This window comes from Cupressus sempervirens, chromosome 7, assembly GCF_028749045.1.
Source record: "Cupressus sempervirens isolate cs-2001-9-10 chromosome 7, ASM2874904v1, whole genome shotgun sequence".
In the NCBI taxonomy this organism is placed as follows: Eukaryota; Viridiplantae; Streptophyta; class Pinopsida; order Cupressales; family Cupressaceae; genus Cupressus; species Cupressus sempervirens.
In genome coordinates this window covers 406,424,777-406,437,859 of record NC_143124.1, presented here as the reverse complement: position 1 = coordinate 406,437,859, position 13,083 = coordinate 406,424,777, and the positions used below count along the sequence as shown (strand labels likewise).

Below are 13,083 nucleotides of genomic sequence, written 5' to 3'. Positions count from 1 at the left end.
ATAATTTATGTTAAAAAATGAATGTTTAGGCAAGCTGAAGTTTTAATTATAATTTATAAATATATCTTGATTACATTTTTGTCCCTCCCTATTTATTTCCTTCACTTTTTCTGTCTATCTCGCTAGATCCCACTATTTGTTTTTCTCTCCCTCTTTGTTTTTAACCTCTTTCTATACTTCTAAAAGTATATTTTTTTCATCTATACTTTCACCTCTAAAAATTTATTCTTCCATCTCTATCTTCTATCTTATTGTTTCTTAATCTTTCTAACCCCCTCCCCCATTTATCTGTCTCTCCCACCCTCTCTCTTTATTCCTGCAAATGTTGTATGAGTCCTTTGATAAGATGTTTTATTCCACCTTTCATAATTGATTTGAAACTATTATTTCTATAGTGACATTTTTTCCCACAACCATCAATGTTTACTCAATGACCTACCAAATGATCTCATATAATTCAAATTGTATTAAAAAGAAAGTCTACTTTTATTTCAAATTCACCTGCCAGACCTATTTAGCATACCCATTATACATCAAAAGCGATTCCTACTCAATAAATTCACTATAATAAAAGAGAAAAGTTTGACAGCCTATTAATGATGGACAGTGGGAAATGTTGACTATTATAAAATAGATAGAAAAGTTTGACAGACAGGGATACAAAACATTAACTAGCTAAATCTTAGCAAGAGTACATTTAGTTTTTCAAGATTTACATTTTAGCGTAGATTTTAGTTTAGATTTTAGGCAATAAAACGGCTGCACAAGTTTTTGATAAATGTCTACCTTCACGCAGTCTATGCAGATTCCGAACCATAGAAACCGAGTGGAATATATTAACTTATTTCAACAACGAAATGTTCGCTGGGCACATGCTATCTCAGTGGGAAATAGAAATGGAAATCTGATATCCGCTTTACATGGCAGCAGTGAAATAAATGCAATTCGAATTTATTGGGCAGTGCGTACTTTTCTTCACAATTGTCCCCATGACTTTGTAAGCTATGCTTTGCAGTCTTATTTAGGTTTTGTATTATCTAATAATCCAATTGATTTTCTTGAACTTGACCTTATAGCTTAATCTAACTCCTCTCTTACCTAAATTCAAAACATCTTTCATGTGAGCATGTTAGTTTTTCTACGGTATCTCTCTTAGACAGAACCGCTGCTTTGGAAAATGATGACAACGAATTGTCTTTCATCCTTTTCTCCACTTTTTCTATTTCTGTTACTATTTCTTATATTCTGCTCACTGTTTGTAGAGAGCCTTTCTATTACTCCCACAATTGCTTATGGAAGCATGAATTGGAGAAATAGTTTCCAGTCTCTAGACTCCCTGGCACCCGCTGTTTCCAACGATGCACTCGTCAGACTGATCCTTCCGAGCAACAATACCTCGTACAATAATATGACTTTGCAGTCTGGATGTGGATTCTTCTACTGTGGTAGCCCTTGTGAAACAGGCTACCTATATGCAACTTTCTTTATTGTCTACGCCACTGATGGTAGTCTGTTTGATATGCAAATAGTGTGGAGTTCAAACAGATACCAGATGGTGCAAGGAAACGCAGCTCTAACGCTCGCCTCCTTAGGAGAGCTTGTACTAAGGAACCCAGATCGCAGTCTTGTCTGGTCTATAAATACTACTACCCAAGCTTTTCAAAGGATGGTAATGCAAGCTTTTGGGAATCTTGTTCTCTATAACACCTCTGGTATGGCGATGCAAGATTCTGGGAATCTTGTTCTCTATAACATCTCTGGTGGAATCAGTTGGCAGTCTTTTGATTATCCACTTGATATCGAGCTAGGAGGGATGAAGTTTAGGGAGGGGCAAAAATTTATTGCAAACATCTCTCCAAAGAATACATGCCTAGATCAGTTCTATGCTACCATTCTTCACGGTGGCTTCGCTATGTTTACAACCTCTGCACCGGCTGAAATGTATTACAAATTTCTTGAGGAACCTCTAGGTGTAGAGTTATCTTATGCCCAGTTCAACGATCAGTCGAACAATTATTATTCTCGAGGACAACTATCACCTGCATATAAAGTAGCAACACCAAACGACATACTTTACAATAAAATGGATTTAGATGGGAGTTTTAAAGTGTGCTTGGTTCAAAAAATAGCAGGAAGATCTTGCACTGTCTTTGCATCATATTTCATGAAAACGACGCTAGGGTGTGTTTCTCCAGGAGCATGCGGAGACTATGGTGTCTGGGCAAACGATCAGTGCATTTGTCCAGGAGATGGAAATGCTTTCAAACCGATTGATGTAACAAAACCTAATTATGGATTTGCTCCACGTTTTCCTCTAGTTTGCTCACCGAATAGTAGACTCCAAGGTCATCACTTTTTGGAGCTTGACCACGTTGCCTATTTTACTTATCTATATGAAAAGTCTTCAACGCCAGGATTGCTGTCAAAGGAAGAATGTAAAACACTTTGCCTCAAAAATTGCTATTGCAAAGCTACTTTTTTCAATTACAGAACTAATTTTTCGATTGGTTATTGCTATCTAGGGGAGGAGTTTTACAATTGCACTGCATATGTTAAAATCCAGTCAAGATCCAAGGGTGTTGAGTTTTTAGTGGTTGTCATCAGTTGCGCTTCTATGGGTGGAGCAATAGCTCTATTAATCTTATTGTGGGCATGGGTAAATAAGTCTGAAAAACATAGACAGTGGAAAGAAAAGGATAAACATGATGATGGTGAGGATCAGGTGTAAGAACCATGTCCTAGTTAAAATTTGCCACATCATTAATTGTAGAAAAAGTGGAAGAGAACCAATCAAAACATAGTGGAATACTCAAACTGTTTAACCATTAACAATTAGTTTATTCACATAACAAAAACATTAAGATGCTGATCAGCAATTCCACTTTTACGCATATTCAAAAAAGTTCAATGTTACATCAATAATGGTGATGACTAATCACTCATCAAATCTCATTATTTATCAATTAACATTAACCAAATTGCTGATCCAACATACAACAATTATGATGATTACACATAATTTAAATTTTCTCATATACAATGTATATTGTTCATCTCTTGGATGATAGTTACAACAAAATGAAGTTAACCTTTCCTATTGTTTTCTTTAGCATAACCTGTTTCCAAAGCTGTAGGACGTCATCCATCTACTATTTGAGATGGGAGTGTGGTTCAGGTGCTTTAACCTTGCCAACCATCGAGTGAATACTCCCCAAGGATTCTTCCTAACATGAAGAATTCCTTGACCTTGCCACGAGAAGCCTAGCTTCCCAGAACAAGATGGATCGGATGGATCTAGTGTGGCCGTGAAACACACTACATTCCAACCATGTGCCTAGTAGCCTAATCACAAAATGTAGTAAGGAATAAATAAATAAACTACACATCTACATATATGTAGTAAAACCAAATAAGCATAGCCACATACACACATATGCATTATCTGGAAAATGAAATGGCTTGGCCAAGCACTTTATAAGCCAAATTTAATGGTAGAAGAAACAAGAAGAACATGTATCCATTCTATAAAACTGGTAGATAGAAGAAACTAAATGTGAAGTATCCATTCTATCTTTCCTAGTATCACTACATTACACCTAGCCATAGAGGAAAATACACACCTATATGCTAAGCACAACAAGATGTACAACTAATCTGATTTACATCTACTTATGTTCATTCCCTCTTTAAGGCACAAACAAAATCAGCAATACTAGAAAGAATACTTCTTTCATCTAAGTCACATTAACATATATCCAATCTTTTCCTATGTTTTAGTCAACCACAATCTTTTCTGAAATACATACTAAATAGCCTCAATAGCCATTAACAACTCAATTTGTAGATTTTGAATGAAAGAAAAGTATTCAGAAATCATTTAATCTTAACATAAACTGCAAGCTTTAATAGCAAAACATACTGAAAGTTAAAAATTATTGAAATAGAATAACAACCTCCTAAGATCCGATTCTAACAACTGGTTACTTAGCAATTTCCAAATATTAACATTTCTCTACAAACTCATTCCTTCTTTAAACTAGAGTTACATGATGGAAGGAAAATCTTTTGTCTTACAGATTTTATGTGGAGATTACAAAAGCCATTGAAAGGTACTAATAATTTTTTGAGTTTGCATGCTATCCTACAGGATACAATCTATGAGGATATAATTCAATACTAAAATCGTTGTAAAGTTCTTTTCTTTTTTTTTTAACACAAAGAAATGCATACATGCTTGTCCAAAAAAAAAAAATCACAGACAGGATAATAGGTAGTCAAAGAATTAGTTATTGCACAAATCTGGAGTGTATAAGCTCCTAACAACCTGCTATGTTGTGTTCCATAAACTTTAGTGACACTAAGGTTTATAGCCACTCATGACAAGAACATGCCACCAATTCTCAAATGCAAGAAACCATTAATAAATACTTATGAAGAATTAATAATAATAGCAATTCTTCTCTTCGTGAACACAAATGTTGCACAAATTTTCTTATCTATGCCATTAAATCAAAAATAATTTAGTTATATCGAAATGACTACCATTCTTGATAAATCACAAGGGTTCTTTTGATTATCTATGCAAATATTTTGAGAACCTCTAGGTATTTATCTAAGTACAGTCATAGTTACCATCACTTTTCTTGTTTTTATAATATGGTCAAATCCCAATTGTATTTCTTTTAGTTTCTAATGACAGTACCCTCTGATACCATGGACAAAGGGCCACACCACCATTACCAACTCACAACCAAGAATGCAACAATATGAAGACAATTTTATTATACTTGAAAATCTAGTATTAATTACAATAATGTTTTTGCAAGATCTCTCAAGATCCAATCCAAGCCTAAGCTAGTCTAGATCCACGCTCTAGTAGAAACCTCCAAGATCTCAACTTGTGCTCGCAAGCCACCAAGCAAACTTTTTGTTTCTAAACCGCAGTCACTAGCTTTTTTCACAAACCTAATCCAAGATCCAAGTGTAAACTGCCTCACATTCGGCACTCTGTCTACACTCACAACTCCACCATAATCCTGCTGTAAACTGCCTCACATTCGGTGCTCTGTCCATAGACTTAGGAAAAATCACTCTTCACTTCCTCCTTCTCTTTCACACCTTGAAGCCTTCCAAGCTTTCCAAGCTTCCACTACTCAAGTTTCTCCTTCTCGAGCTTCTACTTCTCAAGCTACTCCTTGAGTTTGATTTAGAAATGCTCATATGCCTTGCCTAAATAGGCACTAACCACCCAATACTTGACTTATCCACAACCTTCTAGAATTCCTCCCACACAATATCCACAACCTTCTACAACTTCCATAACCTTCTACAATATCCACAACTTTCTACAATATTCATAACTTTCTAGAATTCTACCCACACACCTTGATAAATGAAATGACAACCATTTATTTTTTTATATTTTCTATTATGCCACCTATGCACCTCGAAAATAGAAATCCTCTTTTCCTTTCTTTTCTCTTTTTTCCTTTTTTTATATTATTTCTCCTTTAATTTTCACCACTTTCTCTCTCCTCCACAAAAATTTTTTAAAAAAAAATTTTGAATTTTTTTTTTCTTTTCCAATATTTTTCCCATGCAAGATGCTCTTGCATCAGACTCCCTCGGTAGATACAAAAGTTTGTCCCACACTTTGATGCCAAAAGAAAGATCTACCACCATCTTCATCTTCACCAAAGGCTTCCACCTCAATAGGGACAACAAAACCACCATGCAAATCCTCCACACTAGCATCTCAACCATCCAATCAACATGCTCATTCCTAGGAACAAACTAAACATAATGCTTTAACAGAAAACTCTCATCCACATCAGAAACTACTGAATTCACACCCATAGCAACAAACCCCACATCAACAGCCACATGTAGATCTCCATCAACACATGCGAAACTCTCAACACAAGAAATCTCATTGCTCACAACAAGATGCTCTGCAAGATACAAGTCACCACCAAAAACAACTAGATCATCCACAATCGAGTGCTCCACAATCTCCATGTCAGATTCAACCAATTGATCATGAAAACCAACATTTGTCCCAACATCAACAACATTAGGAATATCTTTAGCAACAACCTCTAGTTGCTCTGCAGGTTCTGCATCAGGCTCCACAAACTAATCAGCAAAACCATCCTCTTCCACCTTGACCTTCTTAGCTTGATTAGCCAATCTAGCATCCAACCAAGAAATCATCTTAGAAAAATTTCTCTCCACTATATCATGAATTTTTGCAATCATCTTAGGGTCCAATCCTCTCGAAGCCATCTTCCAAGATCTTCGTAAACCCTCTACAACAAATCCTTCCTATGCTCCTTGTGACAACCAAATTGTTTGCAAGTCAGATCACAACCTACCACCTCGCACGAACAATCAGGAACCACATCACAAGTCTAGGACCACGAATTTGCAATCCACAAGCTCTCTACAATCATGCCTCAACAAGTTCAGTCTTCCATCTCTGCATCCATCAATCCATCTATATGTACTCTCAAGGTCCTAGTGCAAACTGCCTCAGCTTTGGCAATCTGTCTACACGCTCAAGAACTCCCACTCTGATAAACTTCACCCAACCAAGGTCCTAGTACAAACTGCCTCACACTTCGGCGATCTGCTTGTACACTCAAGAACTCCCACTCTGATAAATTTCACCCAATCAAGGTCCTGGTACAAACTGCCTCACACTTCAGAAATCTTCTTGTACACTCAGGATCTCCTGCTCTAATAAACTTCACCCAACCAAGGTCCTGGTAAAAACTACCTCACACTTCGACGATCTGCTTGTACACTCAGGAACTCTCACTCTAATAAACCTCACCCAACCAAGGTCCTAGTACAAACTGCCTCACACTTCGACGATTTTCTTGTACACTTAGGAACTCCTGCTCTGATACCACTAATGATGGTACGCTCTAATACCACTGACAAAGGGCCACACCACCATTACCAACTCACAACCAAGAATGCAACAATATGAAGACAATTTTATTATACTTGAAAATCCAGTAGTAATTACAATAATGTTTTTGCAAGATCTCTCAAGATCCAATCCAAGCCTAAGCTAGTCTAGATCCACACTCTAGTAGAAACCTCCAAGATCTCAACTTGTGCTCGCAAGCCACCAAGAAACCTCCTTGTTTCTAAACCGTAGTCACTAGCTCTTCTCACAAACCTAATCCAAGATCCAAGTATAAACTGCCACACATTTGGCACTTTATCTACACTCACAACTCCACCATAATCTCGTTGTAAACTGCCTCACATTCGGCGCTCTGTCCACAGACTTAGGAAAACTCACTTTTCACTTCCTCCTTCTCTTTCACACCTTGAAGCCTTCCAAGCTTTCCAAGCTTCCACTACTCAAGTTTCTCCTTCTCAAGCTTCTCCTCCTCGAGCTTCTCCTCGAGCTTCCACTTCTCAAGCTACTCCTTGAGCTTGATTTAGAAATGCTCATATGCCTTTCTTAAATAGGCACTGACCACCCAATACATGACTTATCCACAACCTTCTAGAATTCCTCCTACACAATATCCACAACCTTCTACAACTTCCATAACCTTCTACAATATCCACAACTTTCTACAATATTCATAACTTTCTAGAATTCTACCCACACACCTTGATAAATGAAATAACAACCATTTATTTTTTTATTTTTTCTATTATGCCACCTATGCACCTCGAAAATAGAAATCCTCTTTTCCTTTCTTTTCTCCTTTTTCCCTTTTTTTATTATTTCTCCTTTAATATTTGCCACTTTCTCTGTCCTCCACAAATTTTTATTTTTATTTTTTATTTTTTTTCTTTTCAATTTTTTTTCAATTTTTTTTTTTCCAATAATTTTCCCATGCAAGATGCTCCTACATCAGTTTCTTAGACAAGAAAAACAAGATCAACCAACTCATCAGTCATGATAGATAGGTATTGTGAAGAGTTTTCCTTTTTGAGGTTTATGACAAACTGTGTATTTGGCATTGTAGTCATGGGAATATGTAAAGAATACTCAAATTGACAATAATCATGATATGGTTATTACCTCAAGGTTCCCTCAAATCCAAAAGTTTAAACCACATCAAAACTATAATTATTGTACTTTTAACTGATTAAGGAAGAAAATTTATGCAAATGCTTGATTTCTAACTTGTTGGTAGCAATGAAGATGTGACAAAGCTTGATTGTTGGTTACACTGAGTAATTTCTGACTTCTCCAGCTGCTGCCGTAGGTTCTTCTATTTCCCCAAAGCCCTCTTTATAAATCTTCTTTCTCATAACTGACGTAATGTTGTTTGTTTTGCCTTCCAAAGTTTGGATACATATGTCTTGATTGTATTTGCGATTTCAAAATTGAAAACATTGTTTTGAAAATATGTTCTTTTTATTTGGAAGTTTTAAAAGCAAATCAATGTTTTAATAAACACATACATAGATATATAAAAGAACATTATATTTCTAAAATCCTTTTCAAATCCAATTAAAACTTTTATATATCTATATATTAAAATCAAACAACAAAACTCTTCCATTAGCAATTTTATTTATATTCACGTTCTATCTAACATCTTTAAATATATCATCTATAAATCAAATGAAACACCTAATTCATTTTAATCTTTCAAAGCTAACTCTAGAAATGTAACAAAACAACAAAATGAAATTCTACGTGATGTGTGTGTGTGGTAGCACAATATCTAATGTATCCCCTTCTGAGAGGCTAGCCCTCTCTACCTCAACCACACTCTCATTGTGACGATCCCTGCATCCACTCAAACACTCGCAACCAAAAATGAGTCACTATCCATAAAAATCAATATATCATCATTAAAAAGTAAAAACATTAGCATAATCACATTATTAAATCACAACATTTAAAACACTTCAATGACATTATCATCATAACATAATAACTCACATATTTCTAGATTAAAATAAGTCATTTCATTTTGGTAATCTAAGATGTTAACTTTCATTTATCCTAAATTAAGATTAATCCATTTTGACAAAGTCAACCTTTGCAACATAATCCAAGAAAGAAAATGATTCTAGGGCAAGATGTGACATCCTTCCTCACTAGGAAAAGGCATCATCCTAATGGCTTTCATAAAAAAATTTAGTATACACATACCAAAACTATTATCCAATCTAAAATAAAATAGCTATACAAAAAAATGGGGAAAAGATTTTTATAAATCCTCTGCATCCTCCCAAGTGGCACTATCCATGACAAATTGGTCTTATTGGACCTTATGCTAGAGAACATCCCTATCTCATACCCTAAGGGTACACTGCTTAATGATTCGAGTGGGCTAAACTACCATCACCCCTAGATCCTATACCTGCAATGTACACTAGTCAAGAACATGAGATATATCAAATTGATAGGGTTTCAGAAAAGACACATGGAAGATGTTATGAATGCCAGCTAAAGCAAGCGGCAGAGAAAGCCGATAAGCAACTATGTTGATAAATTCTAAGACCTCGAGGGAGCTAACAAATATTGGAGAAACCTCTAAACTCTTGCCGAATGATATTGAACTCTTTGTAGCCTAACCCTAAAAAACACTTTATCCCTAGTTTGGAACTTGCAGAAAGTGTGTTTCTTATCCACATAAATCTTTCGTTGATCTGCTGCCTCCTTCAACTAACTATAGATTAAGATCACCTGCTCTTCCATCTCTCTTATCATCGTAGGACCCACAAGAACCCTATCATCAACCCTACCCTAGCTGATAGGAGTCTTACATTTTCATCTTTAGAGAGCCTCAAATGGAGCCATACCCAAAGATGAATGGTAGGAGTTATTATAAGAAAACTATACTAATGGGAGATACTCCTCTCATTTGTATTATTGATCCATGCAATACATGCATAACAAATCTTCTAACACTTGATTCACCCTCTTTGTCTATCCATCAATCTTAAGATGGTATGCTATACTAAAATTCAGGTGTGTACCCAAAGTGGAGTTCAAGGTTGTGCAAAACCTTAAAGTCATTGTAGTGTCCTTGTTAGAAATAATGGTCTCTAGAATACCGTGTAGTCAAAAAATCTCCTAGACAAACTATCTTGCTAATACTGGAGATTCATCCTTTAGAATGCCATGAATAAAATGCGCAACTTTGGTTAACTTGTTAACTACAACCAAGATAACATCATGCCTATGTTGAGTCATGGATAAACCCTGTAAAAAACCCATTCTAATAACCTACCATTTATATTGTAGAATCTCATGGGGGTATAGAAGACAGGTCAGATGGGCATGCTTAGCCTTGACATGCTAACAATCCAAACATTGGGCTATATATTTTGTCACATCCCTCCTGAGTCCTGGCTAGAAGTATAAAGGCCTCAAATCAGCCATCATTTTGTTTACCCTTGGATGCCCTAAAAATGGAGTCTAATGCATCTCCTCAAGTACAACTTTTTGCAACCCTTCATGGTTGGGAAAATAAATCTTGTTTTGGTATTTAAGCAGACCATCCTCATCAAAAGAATAATCATCAAACCATGAGTCAGAAGCATCAATATCCAATACTAACTTCACCCATTCATAATGGGCATCTCCAGGAAGGTACTGAAGGATATATTCTCTCATACATGTTGTAGATGAAGATATAGCAGCAATATGTCTCCTACAACTAAGTGCATCTACTACTCTATTTTCTTTGCCTTTAATATACTCCATGCTGAAATCATATTCACTAAGGAATTTGAGCCACTGTCTCTATCAGGCATTCAAACTAGGTTGAGTGAAAATGTACCTCAACCCCATATGTTCAGTCTTGAGCTCAAATGGCTTTCCAAATAAGTAATGTGACCACATTTGCAAGACATGTACTATCATAGCCAACTCTAAATCATGGAGAGCATAATTTACTTCATCTGATTTGAGTTTCCTGGACTCGTAAGCAACAACCTTACCTTCCTGCATCAATACACCCCGAAGCCCAAATCTGTGGTGATAACAAAATGTTCATTTGGGTCCAGTATAATCAATATAGGAGCTATAGTAAGATTTTTCTTAAGTAGTTGGAAAGCTTCCTCACATGCTTCTATCCACTCAAACCTTTTATTCTTGCGCTGAAGGGATGTAATCAAAGTTGCTATATGGGAAAATCCCTCGATGAATTTCCAATAATACCCAGCAAGACCCATGAAGCTCCTAAGTTTACTTACATTCTATAGAGTTGGCCATTCAAGGATGGCTTTGATCTTTGTGTTGTCCACTACTATAACTTTTGCTGACAAAATGTTTCTGAAATAGTGTATCTTCGTCTAATAAAAGGAGCACTTAGAGAATTTTCCATATAGTTTCTTATCTCTGAGATGCTGCAATACTATGCACAAATGTTCTTCATGCTCTTCTAAATTCTTGGAGTATATTAGTATATCATCTATGAATATCTCCATGAATACTACAAACTCATAATGCCCATACTATGAATTCATGAAAGCGACAAGTGTGTTTGTCGATCCAAAAGGTAATACTACAAACTCATAATGCCCATATCTTGTTCTAAATGCTATCTTAGACATGTCTTCCTCTTGAATCCAGAGTTTGTGGTATCTAGATCAAAAATTAATTTTTGAGAATATAGTTGCTCCCTTCATTTGTTCGAAAAGTTCATCAATTCTTGGAAGAGAAAATTGATTCTTTATGGTCACCTTGTTCAGCATGTGGTAATCAATGCATAACCTTAAGGTGCCATCCTTCTTCTTAATAAAGATTACAGGAGCTCCCCATGGTGACACACTAGGGCGAATGAAACCTTTATCCAAAATTTCATGTAGCTGATTATTCAACTCATACATTTTTGTAGAAGTCATATATGGTAGGGAACCTTTTATTGAAGTTCTACTCCCAATACATTTAATCACCTTATCCTGACAATCTACCAAAGCCTTATGCTCACTTAACCAGTTGATGCCTAGGATGACATCATATGAGCCCAAAGGTACCACATACAAGTTGACCTTTGTTCAAAAGCTAGGGAGTTCCAACTCATTGCAAAATGTGCATTGTTATACCCTATGTTTAGACCTATTACCATACTCTATAGTCCAAGGTTTAGCCATAAAACCATCCCTAATAGGTATCTTGGCTACTATCTTAGGATCTAAAATATATTTAGTAGCACCAGTATCTATAAGGATAGAAACAGGGTAACCAAAAAGTGTATCTATCATCTATATAGGAGTGGCCTGATAATTTTCCTGTCTATGATCAACTGTACCATGAATGTGGTGGTGTGAAAGAAAGTCCCTCTTATCAACTCGTTGTGGGTACTTAGCAACAAAATTGTTACCGCCACATACATAACAACCTACTCTAGGTGCTCTTCTATCCTCATTCCTATTCTGATCCCTTTAGTTGTTTCCATTCCTTCCACTTCCATTTCTAGGATTTTGGGTTTTCTTTCTGTTCCATTTTTCCTTGTTTTTTTAAAAATTCTGTTGTCCTTTATCCTTCATTTTTTTGATTTGTTGCTTCTTTCCCTTTCCCTTTTACCTGTCATCCTAATAACCCTTGTTATCCCGATAAGACCTATTATCTTGGAGCTTCCTTTTATAGTTTTGGTTGAATGATTTATATGAAGAAGCATCCTCCAACCTCTATTCCTGCTTAAGGGCCTGACGCAGTGTGAAGTCCATGGTTTTAGTCTCCTACATCTCAACCTCACTACAGATCTCTAGTCGCAAGCCCATTAGAAATTTTTGAGTTCTAAATAGCTCATCATGTTGATACTGAAGAACATACTTCATCAAATGACAAAATCACTCACGATACTATGTAACATTCATGTTCTCTTGAACTAGTTTGTAGAAATCAGTTATTTTCTTGTCATAGTACAACTGAGGTAACCATCATTTTTGGAAAAGCTACAAGAATTCTTCCCAGGTTACCTCCCCATGCTGGAGTTTCTTTTTAGCCATGATATTTTTCCATCAAGTAGCTGACTCAGCCATTAGTTGATAAGTGGCCCAAACTGCTCTAGATTTCCTTGTATAGTTTCAAACTAGGAGGTACTTCTCCATGCTAGTAATCCATGTCTCTGCATCTTCTCCAGA

The 13,083-nt window shown here is 36.0% G+C and overlaps 1 pseudogene; it reads left to right on the top strand.

Moving 5' to 3' along the window:
• The first annotated feature begins 1,177 nt into the window (after positions 1 to 1,177).
• LOC149547248 (G-type lectin S-receptor-like serine/threonine-protein kinase SD2-5) overlaps positions 1,178 to 13,083 on the top strand; it is a 113,095-nt pseudogene continuing 101,189 nt past the window's right edge.